Source organism: Manis pentadactyla, chromosome 4 (assembly GCF_030020395.1).
Source record: "Manis pentadactyla isolate mManPen7 chromosome 4, mManPen7.hap1, whole genome shotgun sequence".
Taxonomy (NCBI): domain Eukaryota; kingdom Metazoa; phylum Chordata; class Mammalia; order Pholidota; family Manidae; genus Manis; species Manis pentadactyla.
Window position 1 is genome coordinate 107,707,198 of NC_080022.1, and position 23,746 is coordinate 107,730,943.

The 23,746-nt window shown below is 40.4% G+C and overlaps 1 protein-coding gene across 1 annotated transcript in view; it reads left to right on the top strand.

The window, feature by feature from the left end:
- The window catches only part of HAO2 (hydroxyacid oxidase 2), a 262,966-nt gene that overhangs the window by 104,751 nt on the left and 134,469 nt on the right, over positions 1 to 23,746 (top strand). The window lies entirely within an intron of this gene.

The following is a 23,746-nucleotide window of genomic DNA, read 5'->3' on the forward strand; positions in this document are numbered from 1 at the left end:
AATGTTCCCAGCATGCCTCGATTTGTAGTTCCCGGGGACTTCCTGCCGCCGCGGAGCCGGGCGTCGGGAGGCAGCTCCGGCCAGCCCAGGACCCGGGAACGGAGAGAGGCGCAGCCTCCTGCCCTAAGCGCTCCAGGGGAGGAGGCGCCGCGCCCGAATCCGCGCTCCCGGGGAGGGCTTCCGCCCCATAACTGGGGTCTGCGGCTGAGCTGTCGCAGTGTGCTGGACGACTCTGCGGTGGGGCCGGCCTTTTCTTTAGAAATGAGGAAGTTTGGGGTTGATTTGGTTTTTTTTAATAGATTTTCATTTTCTTTTTTTAAGCCGCCGGAATCCTACTGGGGGCGGATTAAAGAACGACTGCTCACCAGGAATTCAGGTTCCTCAAGATCTTGGTGCTTCATTCTTAAAACCAAAGAGCTGATTGTTTCCAGATTCTGACCCGGTGACATTCTCCCCCTCCCCCCCACCCGATGTTGGCCTTGTCCCAGGCATCTTTTCAAGAAAAGTAGTAAATTAGGAGATTGAAAACAAATTCCATTAATTAAATATAAGATACATTAAAAACAAAACAACCGTGTGCTGCTGAGTCGGGAATGTTCTGGACTTTCTGCTTATCTTTCCCTCGTTCATCTTTAGGATTCAGTTTCCTCCGTCCTACAAAACAGACTGTCTTCCAGCGCGTGTGGGGGTGGTGGGGAAGGAGGGCTTTGGCTACAAGAGAAGAACTCCACTAACAGCCTACCAAGAGTCTCTTAACATCCTCCTCAAATTCCTGTCTAATTCTGGAGCTACATACCCAGGATCCTCATGGGAAAATCAAGGAAGGGCCACACAGAGACTAAATGACTGGAAACTGGGTTTTCTCACAGCATCAGAATGTAATGAAGGCAACTAGGAAAGGAGGAGTTCTAGGATGTCTACATGTGCTTGAAAAGTAATCAGAAAGGTCATAATTACCCTTCACATCCATTTGGTCTCTCACTTTTCAAATGCACATGGATTAGAACATGTGGGTGAGGTGTTTAGTTTACATTTAAGAAAAGCGTTATCTGCTTTTTTCTGCTATAGTTCTCTTTCTCTGAAGATCATTAACCACAGGGATAAATGGGCTGGGTTCATTTAAGCTGTAGAAATTATAAGAAGCATGCAGATATGATCATCTACCTCCCAAAGTTCCTGTTGCATGTCACTCTGTTGTCTGTCCTCCTAAATTAAATGTGCTATGGTCCTTGTGTTTTCCAGACCCTACAAATTACTGCTCCTTAATGGTTTGTAATCTGGAACATTCCAGTGAAACTGCTTTCCCCCTACAAAAAAAGAGATAATTGATAATTGTTGTTTGGCAAATCCAGCAACCTCCTCTAAGGTTCAGTTTGAAAAGATAAAACATTTGCCCATAGCATTTAGCTTTGTCTACTACACCCTCACTGAAGCTATTATCTGCCTTGCTTCTAATACAATACTTTCCTCCTATTTTTCTGACTTCAGCTCAAGCCACCCATGATTTTGCTCATTATCTCCATCCCATACCAAAGCTGTCCCTTCTCTTTTGTTGCCTACCCAGGTTAATTAGTTAACTTCAGCATTTACTACTAGTAAGTGCTATGGCATGGATAGAGTAGACATGTGATAACACACAACACTAAGAGATTCCCTGAGTAACTGTGAGCTATGCCTTAACCCACAAGAAGCTCACACTCACATTGACATCATGCAGACAATGACACCACAGCATTTAAGGGCTACAACAAAGTCATGTACAGAGGTCTGTGTTCTCAGAAACTGATGCTCTTTGCATGAACTCTCGTTCCAATGAGAGCGGGAGTGGCCACAGGAGGGAACAGGAGGCAAGGAAACGCAGATAGCACACACAGATACAGAGTGTGTGAAATTTGTTTGTGAAGGGGTGGTAGCTGGGAAGGAGTTAGGGTCTGCCAGGGGTTTCTGTTCATGGAGTTTTTATTTGTTTGGTTTTTAAGATGAGAGCTCCTCGGAGATGTTTAAATGCTGATTGGAAGTGTCCAGGAGAGAGGCAGAGGGTGAAGACTGAGGAGAAAGGAGACGAGATCAGGCTTTCAACAAATACTTGTTGAATTAACTAATTTCTGCTGCATATCATTGTTTAAGATGCTGAGATTGAAATTAATAAGTCACACGTTCCCAGCTAAGATTTGCAGAGTCTGAGACGAGACAGCAATGACATTCCTTTCTCCCTGGGCATGCACCTCCCCTGCCCTCCATGTCTCAGGGCAGGAGGTAGCAGACCAGCCAGGGAGCAGAGGGAACCAAGGGCTCCCAAGATGGACGTCCAGCTTTCCAGCTTCACAGCAGTTTCCAGAGACACACAGCAACTTCAGAAAAGTCTAAACTTTTAAACCCATGGGTTTGGGTTTTATTTTATTTTTAAATTAAGCAAATATTTCACCCTTGCCTTTTTTCCCCCTCACTTTGAAGTAGTATAGGTAAGTATTCTCATCCTCACCTTTCAAAAGGGCAATGGTGTCTGGATACATCTGCCTTATTTTCTAAGCTTTCGAGTATAAGGTGGGCATCTGTTGTATTTCTTTCTTTTGCCAGCATCCATCTCCCCCTTTTTTTGGTGACAGCACCTTTGGGGACCCTCCCCATCTTATGGTTTAGAAGGGGCAGAGCCCATCCCCACCTCCACTTCACTGGTGGGCATGTCACCAACACCTGCCAAAGAGTCTATGCCAGTGCCACACAAGGGCTAAGCTACTAGAGCAAGCAGAGCTGGGGAAGGTGTGTGTGTGTGTGAGAGAGAGAGAGAGACTCATGCACAAGCAAATCCTTATGATTTTTGTTTAATCATGCTTGAAGCCAAGATACCCCTAGACTTTGAAGTTACATAAGCCAAGCTTTCCCTTTTGGGCTTAAGCTATTTTGAGTTAAGCCCTATCTCTTGCAGCCAAAAGAGTTCCAAACAGCTGGGCGTGGGTGCCACAGTGCAGATCCTTAAATGTACTATTGCTAAGTTGAGGAAGAGTGAGAGTAGAAAGGATCCCTCTGTACAAGACAAGGGAATTGGAAATCCTTGTGATACGGTGGTAACCAAAAACCTGAATGAAAGGTCTCCAGACTCCAACATTTCAAGGGTGGAGTTTTAGAGCTCTTGATTGACAAATGTCAGGATTTTAGAAGGTCTGGACTACTTGGAATTTTTATAAATGTTCTAAAGAAAGAGACATGCCAATGGTGAGACTGGCTTATGTAGAAGAAAGGAGGAGGAAATTGCAACCTGGCTAAAAGATACCCTTTCTTTCTCTAGCCAGCAAGCCCAAGTACTCAACAGTCAGATCCATCGAGCTACGCCAGGTTGGAAAAATGAAATTCCCTGGCCCTTGTAGAATAACAGTAAAGGCATGAAGGTAAAAAAAAAAATTGATCATGGAAAGACTGTCTTCAGGTTCTGCATCAAACTCCTCCTGCTAGGCCATCCCTGCCTGAGGAAGGAAGAATTAGCGCCATTTTAAGTAGGATGACCATATAATTTATCATTCAAAATGGGACAATTTGGAATGAGAATTGGGGTGCTATTAATAATTATACCTGAATGACAGCTCTAAAGCAGGTCACCCTAATTAAAGAGCTACCCGCTAGGACACTGCCTGTCAGTCCTCCTCACCCCAGTTAATTGTTTCAAATTGCCCTGAGGAGGCAGAGGGCAAGATGGCAGCCATTAAACTGAAGACTGGGATTTTTCCTTAAAAGACAAAACTCTAGCCAGGTTCTGGAATATAGATGAACTCCACATCTTCAAACGAGGATAGCAAGTGGCTGGCTAAAGCAATCCAGTTCTGAGAAAGGAAACCCTCCTCAATTCTCATCATAGTGGTGGTCTAGGAGGAAAATAACCAATAAGACTCTTATTGTGAGTTAAAGAGTTAAAGTGAAGATAGCTAAATTGGCCTAAGAACTCAATTCCTTGTGGGGCAGGTAATTCTTGCTGTTTCTAATTAGCAGAATTGAATACATCCTATGGGACAATCTCTCTGTTTGTTATTTACCCTTTCCTTTTCTTTCAAATAGAAGTCACCCTATTTTTCCTCCACCATTTTACACTGACTATGCGGAGAGTCATCAAATGTATAGATTCTCCAGAAGCTGTCAGAAAGTGAGAATAAACATCACTAAAAGGTCATGGACTGGGAGCTAGACCCAAAGTAAGGTCATCTCCCTTTGGAGTGAGGGCTAATGCATTTTCACACGTGTTTGCATGTGTAGGAAAATCGTGTGCTGTTAAGTGGGAACATTTTTAAAACCATGCGGTTGGAAGAAGGGAAATCGACAGATGAAGCGCAGTGCACAGCTATTGTTTTGTGCTGGCTCAGCATGCATTCCCACTTCCTCTTGTCACAACATCCTGTTTTTCCTTCTGAGGAACCCCTGCGCCACCACCACCACTCACTCCTTCAACTTCAGTCTTGTCTGAAAGAGACTGCCACCCTCCCCTGGTCCTGTCACTTCATCCTCCTGCTCCGGGGCTAGTCAGCCACTCAGCTGACCAGTCAATGCTCCCGCATCCCACAGCCAGTGATGGACTCAGGCATGTAGGCAAATGAGCCAGAAGCTAAGGCTAACAAAGCCCTCTTTTCCTGTGGTAATTGCTAATTGAAAAGAGCATAAATCTGAAAATGCTGGAGGGTGTATTCTGATTCGAGTCAAAACAGAAAAAAAACAGAGAAAAAGAGACGGGGAAAGAGAGAAAAGTGTATTTGAGGTTTTCAGTTGAGCCATTTTTAATATATCCCTGTACTTTTCAGTTACAGGAATGATTAAATCCCTCAACCATAATTTTGTTTATTTATCGGATTGAACTGGATTCCTGCCTATTTCAACAGAAATGTTTCTGACTTATTCAGAGATTTTGGGTGTTTTTCAGTGTTTCTTGTGGTGAGAATACTCAGCAGAGCAGGAGGGGACAGCAGGACAGGATTAGACTCACATGGACAATAGCCCTCAAGGAAGTGTCCTTTTCCTCAGCAGGTGCACTTATGCCACAGTGCCAGCTCTCTAACCCCATCATCCAGGCTGGTTATGATTGTGTGTGGCTGCTGCCCGGGACAGGAAGGACAAGGACAGACACACGGATCAGTCAGCGTCCAGCTGCTGGGAGAGCTCAGCCTCATATCGGTACTCTTGCTTAAAAGTAATAAATAAATAAATAAATAAATGTTTGCAACCCTTGAAGTTTAGCCAGATTCATTTGCTAATAGGTAATGTATAGCTTAGTTTTTAGTCTTCCCTTTGGTTTTCTGATGACATTTAGCTGCTTCTTCAGTCCTGACACTCGCAGTCCCACATCTGGCCCTTTCTTCCTCCTCTGCCCTAGAGTCAACGCTCCAACTGCAGGCTCAACCTTTACGAGGGAAACTACTTCCTACCCTAAACCTAACTGTCTCCTCCTTGTAGAGACCTTCTCTGACTGCTCTATCTGACCTAGCCTTCCCTTTTTTCTGTCAGTCCTTTTCTCTCCATATTTGAAGCACTTTAGACTCGGTTTTCCTGTGTTTTCTCTCCTGCAGCTAGCATGGACATGCTGAGAGAGAAGGGTCTATGTCTCTCACTCATAGTTTTGTCCCAGGAGTCTAGCAACCTGCTCAGCTCTTACAGCAGGAACTCAAAAGATATTTGTTGAGTACATTTAATATAGAAACATTTTTAAAGTAGCTATGAAGAGCATCAATGCTCACTTATGGGCAACTTCTCTTGAATATATTGCTTTACAGTAAACTATCACTTAAAGTATCATTAGAGTATAACGTATTCAGATAGTGAAGACTGTCATATTTCCTAGAGGGGAATCTGGGGGAGGGGAAAGCCAGGGTATTTCCCATCTGATCAAAGGAAATAGAGGAAAGAGAAGGGGATATTTTCACTGAGATTAACTCTGCTCAGGACTGGCTCTAAAATAGTCTGTCTCCTACAGATGTTTCCCCTAGCAGAAGACTTTCTTTCCTTGCTGGGCTCCACATAGCCTGTAACTTCTTATCCCTTAAAGATGGGAAAAGAAGGAAAGTAAATTGTGAATCACAAGAAAAAATAGGTCATATAGGCCAAGGTATAGATTTCACTTACTAATGTACTCCAGACTAGAAAGATGCTTAATTCACTAAACATGCAAAATAAATCTGTATCTGACTTAATGGAGAATCTTTAGATGTCCTCTCTCTAGGATTAGAAGCAGGATAAGGATGCTTAATATCACTCCTACTCCTCAAGTTGGTACTGAAATCTATGATGCCCCCCAACAAGAGAAGAAAATCAAAGGTATAAACATTAAAAATAAAGAAACAAAATTGTTATTTGTAAATGATATATCATCTCCATGGAACTTATTGTAAAACCAGGAATGATTTATTTATTTAATATTCACAAATAATCTCTATTTCACAAATAAGGAAAATGAGGCTCTGAGCAGCTACATTGACCCGAGGTATTCAGAAGTAGGCCTCAGAGGCTGGATTTAAGTTCATAAGACAAGAAGAAAGAAGGAGAACATTCAGAGTGAGAGTGTGAAGGAGAAAGCCAGAAGTTCACCCTCCATCCCTTCACCCATCCATCCATCCAAAAGTTGGAAGCTTAAGAATTAGCGCATGCCTGCTCCATTCCTTACACGGTGCTCAGCGCCAGGGGTGCTGAAATGGAAGATGCGGGTCCTGACAGCAATCTGGCAGAAGAATGAATGACATGAGGAGAGGGTGCTGTGACTGAGCTTGCACACCAAGCAATCAGAGCACAGGAGAAACTGGGATTGCCCGAGATTGCTTCCCAGTGGCAACACCAGAGTTGAGACTTGAAGAATAGAAGTAAATTTTCTGAGAGAGGAGATGGACACTTATGCAAGAGCAAAGACTGAGGTGCTGTGGGGTCAGGGTAGGCAGGATGGCCACGCAGAATGACAGTGATTAAGGCCCGTGAATTTGCTTGGGCTTGGCTCCTGAATGGCATTGTGAGCCATGTGAGAGTGTGGACAGTGGATGTGGCAGCCCTGGGGCAATGAGACACAGACTGGAAAAGAAATCATCTATACCTGTAGACCATTCAATTGTCTTTTCAGACTGAAAGATTTCAGACTGAAAAGAAAATGGCTCTGTCCCGTAGAGGTTGCATGAAGGAGTGGAGTCAAACTGCTTTGTTTTCTTTTACTGTGCCTACACTCCACCACATCAATTACCACTTCGTTGACATGCTAATTTTCCTGTAACTTATCAGTAGTCACAGATTCTTAAATCGTGCTACCAAAACTTTATGCTGTTCTGAATAAGATCACTGTAGCGTGGAGCAGACCTGACTAGTACATCTCCCCCCACCAACACACTCCCAGTGTTTCTTTCTGAATATGGTGGTTTATCACTAGATACCATCCCTTATCAAGACGAGGTCTCCCAATATGGCTCCAATGAAGCAGAAAAGATAATTCCATATATTCAACAAATATTTACAGAGCATTTACAGTGCTAGGATACAACAGTGAATAAAATATGGTTCCTATTCTCAGAGAGTTTGTGGGCTCGAGTTGGCCAAACAGATTATAATGCTTAACATCAGAATCAGAAACACTATATAACGCTATGTGCCCAACATTGTTCTGTATACTTCTGTATATGAATCCTTCAATCATTTAACACTCTTGACAACCCTTTGAGGCAGGCTGTTTGAGGCATCCCTGTGACTTCACCCTGCTTGTCAGCTTAGAACCCCAGCAGCATTGCTCCAGTGTCTGGGTCTTATCCCCTCCACCTAACAGCTAATGACAATCTAGTGTGATAAATGACATGATGCAGACACAGGACATTAGAAAAGCATTCAGGCTGCTATCGGCACCCAACCCAGGCTTAGGGGTCAGAGAAGATCTGGGAAAGTTTCAAGCTGAGCCTGCAACGAGGAATAGGAGTCAGCCAGGTGACAGAGGAAAGGAAGTAGGTGATACTGGGTCAAAGGAATGTCAACCACAAAGACCTCAGCCTAGAAAACGACTTGGCCCTCATCGCAAAGCATCCTGGAAGGCCAAAACGAAGCCAAGGTGGGGGCTTGGGGGTGAAGTTTTGGACCAATAGAAGTATAAAGTAAGCTGTTTTAGATATTAACATTTTGGTACTAGAAGAAATCACACAAAGAAGGCAATGGAACTAAGTCCCAGAAAATCCTGAGTTTAAAGGCATGATGACATTTTTTTCTTCAAACAAAAATCAGAATTCGTTTTTGTATTCATAAGTTCATTTAGGTAATAAGTCTCAGAAAAGAATTTCTTATTAACTACATGGAATAACATATTTAACCATTAACCTTTGTTGAAAGGAATACAATTGCATTAAAATAAATATAAAATCACCCCACAAATTACTATTTGCAGATGACATGATACTATACATAGGAAATCCTAAAGACACCATCAAAAACTTTTAGAATTAATAAATGAATTCAGTAAAGTCATGGGATATAAATTAATATACAGAAATCTGTTGTGTTTCTATACACTAATCATGAACAAACAGAAAGAGAAATTAATAAATCAATCCCATTTACAATTGCGTCAAAAACCTAAAATATCTAGGAATAAATTTAACCAAGGAGATGAAAGACCTGCACTCTGAAAACTATAAGACAGTGATGAAAGAGACTGAAAAAAACACAAATAAATAGGAAGCTATTTCATGCTCATGGAAGAATTAATATTGTTAAAAAGGCTATTCTATCCAAAGCAATCTACAGATTCAATACAATCCTTATCAAAATACCAATGGCATTTCTCACTGAACTAGAGCAAATAATACTAAAACTTGTATGAAACCACAAAAAAACCCTAATAGCCAAGCAATCTTGAGAAAGAAAAGCATAGCTGGAGCTATCATGCTCCCTATATATTCTATACTAAAAAACAGTACGATATGATACTAGTACAAGAACAGATACTTAGACCAATGGAACAGAACACAGAGCCCCAAAATAAAACCACACCTATATGGTCAATTAATAAATGACAAAGGAGGCAAAAAAAAACAATAAGGAAAAGAAAGTCTCTTCAATAAATGGTGTTGGGAAAACTGGACAGTGCTAAAGAATGAAACTGGATCACTGTCGTGCATGATACACAAAAATAAACTCAAAATGGATTAAAGACCCAAATATAAGACCTGAAACCATAAGACTAGAAGAAAACAGAGGCAGTAAAATTCTGAACATCAGCATGAGTGATTTTTTTCTGGACATGTCTCCCCAAGCAAAGGAAACAAAAGTGAAAGTAAACAAGTGGGACTATATCAAACTAAAAAGCTTCTGCACAACAAAGGACACCATCAAAAAAATGAAAAGCAACCTCCTGTATGGGAGAATATATTTGCAAATGCTATATCTGATAAGGGGGCTAATATCCAAGATATATAGAGTACTCATTCAACTCAACACCAAAAAAAACAATCAAATTAATAATATGGACAGAGAACCTGAATAGGCATTTTTCCAAGAAGACATACAGATGACCAACAGACACATGAAAAAATGCTCAACATCACTAATCACCAGAGAAATGAAAATCAAAACCACAGTGAGACACCACCTCATACCAGTCAGAACAGCTAATATCAACAAGGCAAGAAGTAACAAGTGCTGGTGAGGATGTGGAGAAAAGGGAACACTTGTACACTGCTGGTAGGATTGCAAATTGGTGCAGCCACTGTGGAAGGCAATATGGAGGGTTCTCAAAAAACTAAAAATAGAAATACCATATGACCCAGTAATTTCATTTTTGGGAATTTATCCAAAAGAAATAAAATCACTGATTTGAAAAGATATATGCACTCTTAAGTTTATTGCAGCCTAATTTATAATAGCCCAAATACGAAAGTATCCTAATGTCCATCAACAGATTAACAGATAAAATCAAAATATATATATGTATAAATATGAATGTATATACAAGACATATATATATATGGTGATTACCATAGGGCAGGGGGTTGAGGGGTGGGTGAAATAAATGAAAGGGGAAAAATAATGAGAGTGTTTGATATCTTGATCAGGGCTATAAGTGTATGCACATGTCAAAATTCATCAAGCTGTACACTAAGATTTGTGCATTTTATTGTCTGTACCTAATTATTTTTAAAAATAATAAAAATGATAAAATAATATAAATATAAAATTACTCCACAAATAAGATACTACTATGATTGAACTGTCATTCTTATATTGAATATACAGTTTTTGAGTATCTACTATATATTGGGCCCTTGAGCTTGTGCTATGTCTGTTTCAGCAAATCTGAGTGTCATAGAAAGTCAGAAAGCATGGTTTTCATACTTAAAGAATATATAAGAGCTTTTGTCCCAATATCCAATTTACAGATGAAGAAATTAGAGGCTAAATGATCTGCCCAAATTCACACATCTCAATGTAGTGCCGTGCTAGAGCCTTGACAGACATCACTTTGCTCTCTCTAGGAACCTCCTGCTCCCTTATAAAAGCTGAACCATGGGTTCAAGAGAACTGTCTGACATGAAGTCAAGGGGTGTTGGAAGTCAGGATTCTCATTGGCATACTTCTTTACCAATCTGACGTTCTCCCCACCCCTCATGAGACAACAGCCTACATATGGTCAACATTGCCCAATTTTACAAAAATGTTTTCACATTCATTACCTCATTTGAGCTTCAAGTGCCCCTATGAGATTGACTTTGTAGATACCAATAGCCTCATGCAGATGTGGAAACTGAGCTTTAGAGTTTCAGTGACATGAGCATGGTTATCAAGTAAGAGCCAGAAGTGTAGGGCCAGCCACCCCAGTCCTCACTGCACAGGAACACTAAAACATCCTGGTAGTTAGAGATTTGGTGCCTTTAAACTCAAGTTTCTATCAGTACTCTCAGCACAAGTGATGAAATGTAAACTGATTTTATTCCCACTCAAGAAGAAAGCATCCTTAGATAAGAATATGAAAACACTCCTAAGTCTGTGGATTTACATTAGTTGAGATTCTGTGATATGTGTGCACATTTCTTGATGTAATTAGAGTCCTGTCCCAACCCCAAGTAGACCTGAGGCTGGCAACTGAATTCTGAAACCAGTGTGTGACACAGTACAGGGAAGAAGGTAGGTATTTTTTTAAATGTTTTTATTAAGGTATGATTGATATACACTCTTATGAAGGTTTCACATGAAAAAACAAAGTGGTTACTACATTTACCCATATTATCAAGTCCCCACTCGTACCCCAATGCAGTCACTGTCCATCAGTGCAGCAAGATGCCACAGATCCACTATGTCCCTTCTCTGTGCTACACTGTTCTCCCTGTGATCCCCCACACCATGTGTACTAAACATAATACCCCTCAGTCCCCTTCTCCCTCCCTCCCCACCTACCATCTCATATACCGCTCCCTTTTGTTAACCACTAGTTCATTCTTGGAGTCTCTGAGTCTGATGCCATTTTGTTCCTTCAGTTTTGCTTCACTGTTATACTCCACAAATGAGGGAAATCATTTGGCATTTGTCTTTCTCTGTCTGGCTTATTTCACTGAACATAATGTCCTCCAGCTCCATCCATGTTGTTGCAAATGGTAGGATTTGTTTCTTTCTTATGGCTGAATAGTATTCCATTGTATATATGTACCACATCTTCCTTATCCATTCATCTACAGATGGACACTTAGGTTGCTTCCATATCTTGGCTATTGTAAAAAGTGCTGCGATAAACATAGGGGTGCATATGTCTTCTTGAATCTGAGAAGTTATATTCTTTGGGTATATTCCAAGGAGTGGGATTCTGGGGTCACATGGTATTTCTATTTTTAGTTTTTTGAGGAACCTCCATATTTCTTTCCACAATGGTTGAACTAGCTTACATTCCAACCAGCAGAAGAAGGTATTTTTAATATAAATTTTATCCCTGTGATGTGCCTCCCATGAAGTCATCTGGTTAGAAATTAAAACTGAAAAGAGAATAAGAATTGTGGGAATGTGGTAAATGTTTTATTGGTATGAAAGCCAATAAATGAACAATAGAAAGGAAACTTAAAAATATATTCATATTATTGATTATACAAGTTATATGTGAATACATTCTGAAAGTAAGGAATTAAACAATAAAGTGTTCAGCTTAAAAATTAAAAGTTACTCTTCTCATACCATGAGGGCCTTGATATTCTTCCAGTGATTTAAGAAAAACATTAAAAAAGAAAACATCTCTTGAACAAGGCTCTGTAACTATATCCAAGAAAGTTATTCTGCTCATGGTGAGTGTGAGTGACTAACGCTTTCCAGTTATGAGTGCTGGAAAAACTGAAACAAAAGACAGTTCCAAGTAAGTTAAAATATTCTGCTACAATTAGGGCATATAATACATCTATATTTTAAGCATAGAGATTTGATTTTTATTCATGGAGCTAATCACCAAGGGTCCTTGCCCCTCTATTAAAGAATATTAATTTGAAGGGACACCAAGTAACCCAGAGACTGGATCTACCCCCTTGAGGCCTTGATTCACTGGCCAAGGCTCAGTTCTTTCACTCTGCAGTTTCTTTTTTAACTCTAAATTCTTTGCTCACTCCATTGTCATATTTCCCACTCCTCTGAATGTCTGGAGTCCTGAGATACCATGACACAAAACACTCGCTTTCAATTTTACACTGTTTTCCATGGTTCATGAGACATTTTGTGCAAATTGCTGGTCTGTCTCCCCAGCTAGACTTGAAGTTTTTAGGAGCAGGCATCTCACTATGCATTCATCCACACTCGCCTTCCCTACAAGTGCCCTCACTGCGCTGTGCAGAGTGGGTCCACAAATCCCTAGAGGAGTGTAACCCTTTCTCTTGCCAGAACTTAGAGTAACTCCCCAGCAGTCGCATCCTTAGCCAGCAAAAACTTTTCGGAGGTGGGCAACAAACCAGAGTAGGTCAGAGTTCGTGTTTTCCCAGCATAGACGTTAAGTCTTGGCTAGCTTTTGGTACCTGAGCTCTGAGGGCTCTCCTCTTCCACAACTCTGAGCCTCTTCTGCACCCTGCTTCCCCCAAAGTATACTTTTGTTGGTCCTGTAGTTAGTACTCCAGCTGCACTTAGTTCCCGTCTTAACTTCCTGACTACACTCAGCTAGAAACCCTTTCTGAATCAGAACTTCAACCATAATCTCTCTCTTATTTTGTTAACTTTGATTCCCTCTCCAATTCTGGGATTCACTGGATGAGCTTCTGTTTCTTCTGGCTGCTTATAGACACTCCATCCATTAACAATGGACACTTTAATAGTTGTTTTAATCGCTCACATTTATAGTTATTTATAGAGATTCCCCACACCAGCCCATGAAATGTTTGCCTTCAGTCAGGCCCATGCAAAGGGAAATTCTTCCCATTATGGTTGTATCTTATATGCTGAGATTATACCATCATGTTTTCCTGCCTAGACCATGGTCTGTGCAAAGTTAAAGCCATTTGACTTTGAAGAGAAAATAATGCACAGATTTTTTTTTCCTGTGAGATTTTATTTATAGTCATTTGCTTGAGCTGTTGATATAAAGAAACCAGTTTAACAGCTTTAAAAGGTCAACTGAGAAAGGAACTAATCAACCCATGCACTTATTAAAAACAAATGGAAGCGTTATGGAGGTATTATATCTTATGTCAAAACTTTTTTTGGAGGGGGAGTGGAGTACAGGGCCAGCTGGGAGGTGGATGGTTAATTGGGATTGTACCACCAGCTACATCTGTTGTGGCATGTGGGTTTACTGTAAGCAAAGGTGCTGGAAAGTCAGAATAGGGGAGATTATGTGAAAGGTTCTGAAGGCACAAAATCCAGGAGAATAACTATTCTACGAGTACAGACAGCTAGAAAGAATCCAGAGGCCAGAGATAAAACCTCACAGTCACCAGAAAATATCAGGTGTTTCCCAGGACTATATTGAAAAACTGGGGACCAAGTAGAAAGGGAAACAGACAGGAGCTATGAAGTCAGAGTTCCATGAATTGAGCTGGATTAAATGCCCATGGTTAATACCATCAACTTCTCTCTCTGTATATTGCTTATATCTGCTCTAATTCCTCATCCTATAGAGTCAGTTTTTAAATCTGAAAACTCAAGTGTGTCCTGGACTTAGAAACAGATGAGAAAGTGTAAGGAAGATAGGAACAGGTGGGCAGGACTCAACCGCAGCCCAGGTAACAGTAGAGCAAAGATGAGCTAACATCAAAGATGAGCATGGATTCTCTTGGAGGTGGCTGATGCAGGAACCTGTCACTAGGGAAGAGAGTTATCTGCCCAAGAGACCCTGAGGCATTACCTTAGGAAAGCAGGACACATGACTATTTCTCAACTCTGTCTCCAGTTTGGAACCACGCATCTGTAAATGGGGTTTGGAGAGAAGGGGAGGAGATGACATATGTTTTTCGGCTTCCTACATCTTTATTAAAATACAGGTGCCATGGGCAGGGTACTCATCATCTGCTCTCTTGATAACTAATGCCTCAGATGGCAGTGGGCCACTGTGTAGTGTTGTTTGATGACAGGGTCAGGAAGGATGGTTAATGCACAGCAATACATGGGCAGGGTCCAGTCAGTCCTAAATGTTTAGATCTGGTTCCCATGTAGGGACAGAGCTTTGGAAAAATAATGGCTGTGAATTATTAAGAGCTTCATAGGTGCCAGAGTCTGTGCTAAGAGCTTTAAATGTATCTCTTCATTTACTCCTCACAACAAACCAATTAGGCATTCCAACTTTCATTATTGTAAATGTGAGGATGCTAAAGCTCAGGAAGGCTCAGTAACTTGCCCAAGGTCACAGAGCTGGTAAGTAAGAGTCAAGTTTCAAACCCAGGTCTGATCCCAGATCACATGCTGCTAATTAGTGTGCTATTCTAGGACAGGCACCAGAAGGGAAGTCTAACACTGCAGCCCTATATTTTAAAAAGAAAGGTAAAATGTTTACTTCCTTGCACACTTTTCCCAGTTTTCTTCATTTTATCATGTTTTACATCCCATATCTAGATGTCAGTATTGTGATTTCAGTTGCATGCTGTGTTATGTGAGAAGAAGAACAGAGTTTATTTCTATGGACATAGAAATGTTGATCAAATGGAGCTGCCATTATATAGGACAAATGTGGATGATACAGTCTACAAGGGTGTGGAGTGAGAAGCATAGAGTTCTCAGGCTCAGGGCATTTATAACCTCTTTTAGAAGATAAGACATGCAAATAAAAAAGACAATCCAAGGTAGCAGGTGATGAGTGCTAAGCCAACAGAAAGGAGAACAGCTCTCCATGTTGGTGGGGTGGGGGTTGCTCAAGGCAGGCTTCCTAGAGAACAAGGCACAATCTGAAGAGTGAAAGAGGGTATTTATTTAGAATAAAAACTCTCTGTGTAACAACAGCAGAAAGAGCAAGTGCTGTGGTTGATTGACTTTGAGTCAAGGTCTAGCTTGGCAACCTACTAGTAGTGTGACTTTGGCTAGTTACTTGCTTTTCTGAGTTTCTATTTATTCATCAGGAAAATGTAAATAATTCCCATCTCACATGGTTATAGAACAGGAGTCAGCAAACCGATTCTATAATGAGCCAGATTGTAAATATTTTAGACCCTACAGGCCATATGGTTATTGCTCTTGTACAGCGAAGGCACATGAACTATATGTAAACAAGTGACCACAGCCGTGTTCCAATAAAATTTTGCTTGCCGAAAAAGCCAGCTAGCACAAAATAGATTTTAAATAACCATTCCCATTTCTACCAATTCATTTGCCCCCCACAGAGTGATTGTACCCCCATCACCACACTCTGATGTGGTTGATACTTATGCATATATTCTTAATCACTTAGGATTTTTTGGCCATAATATTGCCCCATAAAAATGGACTTCAAAACCAGTAGATTTCTTAGGGTATTATATGTTAAGGCATGAAGAAGAAGGACTCTTCCAGGTCATAATCATAAACAAGAACAACATCCAATTTCTAGGCTGAAAGGTCATGAGTCAGTACCCTCCCTTTCCTTGCCCCTTAAGATTAAGAAAAATGCTCTGGAATTTCACCTGCTAAATCTGGACTAGAACTGCCAGTAGGAAATTTTGAATGTTAAGGCGCCCCCTAATGGAGATTTTCAGAACTCGGCTGAATTTGTTAACACTATTCCATCGAGGCTTAACCAAGAGGAATATACCTTGTAAACAGTGAACTCTTTACAAACCTCATCACATGTAACCTCATTTGATCAAAAACTGTTATGGGATGATTTGGCTCCTGAGTAAACTGAAAAATAAGTGGCTAAGGGCTGGACCAAGGTCACACTTCATGATAAGAAACAGTAAAAGAACAGGCTGTTAGGGGTGGACACCATGGAGAAGGCTTACCAGGACAAACAGAGGGAGACCTTGCCCACCCCCATGGTTTTACCTGTTTCCAATACCACAAGAAATTGAACTTTGGTAAGAAACCTCAGCCTGTCTCACTGAAACCTCTCCCACCACAAGCTCTATTTGAGCTTGATATGATCTAGGCAAAGCAGTCTACCAGCTGGTTAGCCAACCACCCAGCAGGGATGGCCTTAGGGGTTCTTTACCAACGTCACCATTTGGAGCCACAGGACACTAATTTGCAACTGGTTCATTGTGCCCTTGTCCTTAGCCAATAATTCACTTAATGACTGAGGTTTGTAGACTTTGGGACCAGTCCCTGCATTGCAGAGAGTATTACAGTCATTCTGAAGCCCTCTGGTAGTCACTCAAGAAAGAAATGGAAGCACAAGGGCAAGGAGTAAACAGGACCATGTTAAAGTAGGAGAAACCAGCATGCATTCCATACAGTAAAATCCCAGTGAATTAGACATCTGACTCATCTTTGTACCATTTGAATAACAGGACTCGCAAGGTAAATTAAAAGCAAAACAAAGACTGTGGTAGGAAATGTTTAACTTAAGAGAACAGACAGGTCTGACGCAAGCTGAAGTATGGATCCTAATGAGTCTTGCTAGTTCCTCAGAGCAGTGATTCTCAAACTCAGCTCCTATTTTTTCCGTATGCAGGAAGCTTCTTTTGGAACTGACCTTGAACCAAACAGTGGCATTTCCTTCCCCAGAAAAAAAATAAGCTAATGGGAAAAATGTTCTCAGTTCTATCCATAACTATCTTTTTCTTATACGAAAACCTAATATCAGCACAAAAATACTCCTTTAGTCAACATCTAATACTTCTATGGTTTTTTGAGGGGAAGGAGAATTTGTTTTTGTTTTTATTTATGGTGAAAAGAACCTTGGCATCAGTCTGTTCTTCACCTGAATGTGCTTAAGGACCACTGCCTGACACCAACACTGCTCACAGTTTGTTATCCAAGAACAGTGGGCTAATTTTTCATTACCCTTCAGCTTTGTCTAATGATAAGTCTCCCAACTGAATGCTCTTTCGCCAGTTCAACCCCTTGTTTACTTCACTCCACAGGCCATTATAGTGATAATTTTCTCTCCTTGGTTGATACCCGTTCTAAAGAATCGGGCCTTTGGCCTGGCCCCGGGACCCCTCCTGGTGGGGCATCAGGAAGTTCAGGCTGTCCATAGCGGAAGCCCAGTCGCCTGTCTCTGGGGATGACCTGTGATAATTCTGACCCCCTGGCTCACTTTCCCATGAGTCTTGCCTTTATGGAAGTGCCTGGTGTGCAAAGCCAGCAGACTCTCCAGCGTCAGACTCTCCAAGAATTGGCTCGTCATGTTTCATGTTGGCCAGGATGAAGCCAGTTTGCCAGATATAGGTAAGACTCTTCAATTGACTGTGGGTCCAAGTTTTTAAAATTCTCAACCTCTCAATTTTCTTGTCAAGGCCTAGCTAATAGGCTTCATGTAAAGATAAACAACATTGTCCCCTGGAGGTCCTCTGTGCTCTCTGGGAGGATGAGCTTTCCAACCGCCATGGAAGATTTGGGGGGAATTAAACAGATGTCCAGTTGTCTCTACGGGGGCCCATCCTGGGGCCCAGAAGCCAGGTCAGTATGGTGACCAGTCATCCTGGTTTGCTTGAGACTAAGGAGGCTTCTGGGACATGGGACTTTCAGAGATAAAACTGGGAAAACCCTCGGCAAATTGGGATGACTTGGTCACCTTACTGGTTGGAAGGGACTAGAACCTTGTCTGTAGTCAGGGCTCATAAATATGCAGTCCATCTAGTGAACTGGAGAACCCCGAAGGAGGCAGGACAGTTGGGATTCTCAATCAGCCCCTGGAGAGCAGATGACCGTGAGTAAAGAAGTACGCCTAGAATAGGGTCATCTGAACAGTAGCATCTGGAGTTAGAAGCAACAGCTGTTCCAGACACAGTGTAGAATAGTGATTTCTACCCCATCCCATCCCCCATCACTCCCGGGAACCTGGGAGCCCTGAGGGAGTAAGGCTGTGGTAAAAGGCTAGACCTTGTCCTGTTGTGCTTTGCAGATTTTGCATGATTTACAAAGTGAAGGTTTGTGGCAACCCTGCATCAAGCAAGTCTATCAGCTTGCTTGCTTTTCCAACAGCATTTACTCCATGTCTCTGTCACATTTTGGTCATTCTCACAATATTTCAAACCTTTTCATTATTCTTTTATTTGCTTTGGTGAGCTGTGATCAGGGATTACAACCCACTGAAAGCTCAGGTGATGGTGAGCATTTTTCAGCAATACAGAATTTTTAAATTAAGGTATGTACATCTTTTTAGACATAATGCTACTATTGCACACTGAATAGACTACAGTATAGTATAAACATACCATTTTATGCACCAGGAAATAAAAAAATTCATTTGACTTGCTTTATTGCAATATTCATCTGGAATGGAACCCACAATACCTCCAAAGGTGTACCTGTATTTCTGAGAATTCCCATGGAAATGAACAGTGAAAAACTAAGTTAGCAGTTGTGGGCATGAAGGATGGAGATTTAGATTATTATTATAAACATGACCCTGGGCTATAATTACATAAAAATGCCTAATAAATCTTGAAATATACAAGCTGTAACTACATTAAACTTCTTTTTAAAATATACTGTCCTTGTCACAGGCGTCCAGCTCAATGAATTTTCCCAAGGAGAACCTGTGTACCCAAATCAGATGTAGAAACACATTATTACTGTATCAGAGGCTCACCTCATCTCCTCCCAAGGGTAACCACTGTCCTGATGTTTGACTCTGCACATTCGCGTCATTCTCGTCTGCTCTTGAATTTTATATAAACGGAAACACACGTAACTCTTTTGTTTGCCTTCTTTCTCTCGACATTATGTTTATGAGGTTCATGCATGTTGTTACATGAGGTTGTGGTCTATTCATTGTCATTGCCGTGTAGGATGCCATTAGGAACCATTAATTATCTGTTTTACTTCTGCTGAGCATTTACATTATGTCCAGTTTGAGGTTTTTGTAACAGTGTTGCCATGGACTTTCCACTGCATGTATGTTGGTAAATACATGATGTATTTCTTTTGGTCATACACCTAAGAGCGAGTGGCTAGCTCAAAGGGTATATATATATATATATATATATATATATGCTCAGCTCCCGAAGACACTGCCAAAAGAGTTTTCTAAGTGGTCGTGCAATTTACACTCTCTCAAACAATGTTTAAGAGTCCCAGTTGCTTTATATCCTCTACAACACTGTCCTTTCTTCATTTTGGCCATTTTGGTTCAGTGTCAATATGCATAAAAACTTTTAGTTTCATATTCAGATGTGGCATACTCCCTGGACTATGCCTTCCAATTATTAAGATTTTTCTTGAATTTGGTCAAATGGAGTCCTCAGTATAAAGATCCCTGCCTGATTTTTTTCTGAGGAAGTTGAATTGGTTTGCAGAAGATTTGACTTGCAAATAAAGCATTCCCTTGTTTTTGAGGTTTTAGGAGCTTTTACAGTCTAAATGTAAGAGCAAAACCAAAAGGCAGATGCAATGGTGGTCATACGAGCACTTTTCCTTTCCCTCCTGAGATGGTTCTTTAATAAGATAGAGTAAGGCTCAAAGCGTAGCCCTTTCTACTAGAGTGCACATCATCTCTTCAAAAGTCTGTTTACTACAACATAATATAGGGACCTATCCTTTAGCCTACACATCTCAGAACAGAGATTTTTGCTGGAGACCTGCAGCCAGTATTAATTGGAGAACTGCAAGGCTTTTCTTATAATTGATCTTGAAAAGGAAGATGATTTTCTCATAGACCATTTCTCTAAGGACAGCTGTGTTAATTTAAGTGTAAAGAATCTGTTAGACCAAATTGCAGACAATACAGCAAATCTGGGATGGCAGGAGGTTTTCATGAATTTTAGCTCTAGAGATCAGTATATAAAGTATGCACAATTGGCTGTTTCTGTTTGGTATCACCTTTGGCCTGATGAGGTTGAATTCTGCAAAACTATTTTTGCCTTTATATTAATCATTGATTTAGCTGTCTACAAAGTATTCCCATACTTGGCTGGTATATGAGAGCACTGAAAAGATTGAGAGGGAATTCAGCATAAAAATAATGTTTTTAAAAAATAAACTGAAACCAGATTTATGTAGTTGTGGGAAAAAAGGGCTTCATTCTCCCAGGGCTAATAATGAGGAGAGTTAAGAGACCACAAGCAAAAAACATGACCATGTTAATGAGGAAGCACATGAAATGAAACAGGAAAGAGGTTACAAGAAAAGCTTTAAAGAATTATGTTATCAGTATTTTCCCCCAAATCACTAGCGTATCATAAACCCTTGTGGGAAATTGAGGGTTTGGCTGCAAGGAGAGAAATTGGGCCATAGTTACCCAGTTGTTATCTAAGGAACTGCCTCTTCAAAGACCCTAATTTTACAGATTACATGGGGTAGTCCTCAGACTATAAGCCTCTGGAGGGCAGGGACTATTTATTCATGCAAAAAGTCCATTAAGCACCTGTCTGCTGCTGGGGGTGGTAAGATGACGCTTTCTGCCTCAGACCTTCCCAGGGCCAGCTGTTTGCAGGCATCCCTGCCTGGAGTCTGTTCTCAACCTCAGCCTCCCGGGCACCCTGTTCTCCTCCTCCAGGGACACCCTGTGCTTTTTAAAAGAAAGGTTGAAAGTAGAGTAAATTATCTTTCTCTGTATGTAGGAGTTATTTTAATATGCAGGTATGTGTACAGTGACTATTAATAGAAAATTCATGATAACAGAGCAGTTTTATATCAAGGGCAAAGTACAATTAAAAAGTCTATTAATCTCAACAATAGGTCAAAAAAGAAAATCATACCTACTCACTTGATGTGAAAACAGCATTGGATAAAATATCATCCATTCCTGATAAAGGCCTTAAAAAAGTAGTCATTCTCAGATGGTAGAACATCAAGAGGAACCCCTAATATAAACTGTGACCATGGGTGATGATGTGTCAGTGGTAACAAACATACCCCTCTGGTGGGGGATGCTGCCAGGCCGGGGCTACATGTGTAAAAGGCTGTGCGTGGGGAAGCTACTTCCAGTGAGGGGGCTTGGACTCTATGGGAACTCTCTGTAGTTTTGGCTTAATTTTGCTCTAAATCTAAAACGTCTCTAAAAAATAAATTCTATTAAAAAAGAAGTACCCATAGAAGAACACCTCCTTAAAAATGACTTTTAAAATATATAACTTCAGATCAAGAGCCAACACTGTATTTAACAGTGAATCACGGAGTCATCCCACTACAGTATCTACTATCTCTTGTATTACTAGTAATCACTTGAAAGATCCTGGCTGATACATTAAGATATGACATGAAAAGGAGTGACTTTTAGAAAGGAGAACATAAATAATTGCTTTTTGCAAATGGTAACATCCACTACAAAACTCAAAGTAATAAACTGAAAAAAAGTTGAAATTAATAAGAACAGAAAATATAATAGCCAAACCCAAGGTAAACATAATTCAATAGACTCCTTTGATAATAATACCCATATTACATGAACACATTATGTGATAGACACCATGTAATTGCCTTTCATGCACAATCTGATTTCATCTTCTTAAAACATTTTAGCCATTAATTATGAAACTTCACATCAACTTGTACAAGGCAGGTACTATCATTATCTCCATTTTATAGAAGAGGAGGCTGACACTTAGGGAGGCAAAATAACTTGCCCAAGTTACAAGGCTACTATGAAGCAAAGCTAGAATGAACTAAGTCTCACTCTTCATTATTATTGCTATTATTATTATAGTTATTCTTATTATCATTGTTGAGTTATGATAGGCTGAAAGTGTTGGGAGACAGTTTTTCATGGATCTCTCCATTTCTGCAAATCTTGTGAACAGAAGCACTGGCAGCCTTTTTCCTGACTGTCTTTTCCAGGCCATTTGTATAGCAAATAGCCTGAGAAGTGATGTAGAGAGTCTCCGTCCAGAGCAAAGGACAAATTTGTTCACTGTCCAGTATTATAAAGACAATATCTCCTTTCCTTTCCTTTTATAAAGGAAATGGTTCCATATGAAATATGTATATTCCCTAAACTCGGAGTTCTTCTGTAGTGCAATTCTCAGCATGTGCCGGTGGCACCTGGCCTTCACATTACCAATGGGAACTGTTGCTCAGGGAACTGATGCAAATGCTGACTCTGACTACTGCTAATACGGTGAGAAACAAGTCCTTTGTCTCTGACCCTGCAATCTCATGTCTTCTGTCAGCATCCATAAAACTGTCAACAGACTAACTTGTTAGTTTGCAAGGAGGGTAAGATCACAGATCCATCCTATGTCTGGAGAGGCATACCAGGATGGGAAGATTAACTATTTATTGTTAGGATTTTAAACTCCCCAAATTGGGTCATTAATTTTAATATAATTCTTATGGGATTTTGGATTTTTGAATTTAATAAAATATTCCTAGGTTCAACTGGAAGAATAAATACTAAACATCACCAAGACTTTTTAAAACAGAAAAAAGGAGTAATGTGAGAGTACTTTCCTGGCCAGATATTAAATTATTTATAAAACAATAATAATGCAAACAATAATTGTGGTTCTGGCATAGGAAAAGATAGGCAAATCAAAATAACAAAAAGAATAGCTCAGAAACAGATTCTATTACAGGAAATATCATAAGGAAAGCATAACAAATGAATGGTGGAAGGTTGAACTACTGAATAAATTGTGGCTCCAAAAACCTAGTTAGACTTTTGAAGAAAAACCAATTTAGAAATTCATGATACCTCAATATACACTTTTGATGGGTAAAATTTAAATTTGGAGAAATATTAAACCATTAGTAAACATAAGCAAAGCTTGGAACAAAGTCTTATTTCTGTATGGGAAAGAACGTTTTAAAATATCTTTCAGAATTTAAAAATTTTATCATGTCCTTTGACCCAACAATTTAACTAAAAGAATGCAAACTTCATCTTTATAGAGTTCTAAGACCATTAACTGACTTGGTTATTGCTGCATACATAGAACGTTTATGAAATAAAATTAAGTTGTTGCCCATGCTTACAAGTATATACGCAAGGATGTCATTGCAGTCCTGGTTGTGAAAATCAGTTGCCAATAGTCACTCAAGATTTAAGTGAGGTTGGCTTGAGAATCCTAACCCTGCAGGAGGTTCACTGCTCTCCCCATGATTTCTGTGAGTTTTGGCTGTTTAGTTTCTCACAGTTACTTCTCTTTTACTCAGAGTTCCAGCTCTGTCCAAATCTTTGATCCCACTTGCATGTCTCCTCTAATACCTTGTCTCATCTTTTTTATCTAAACCAACTGATGTAGAAACTCAGTCCTCTTTCCTTGATTTTCCATCTTCTTTAAACAAAACAAGA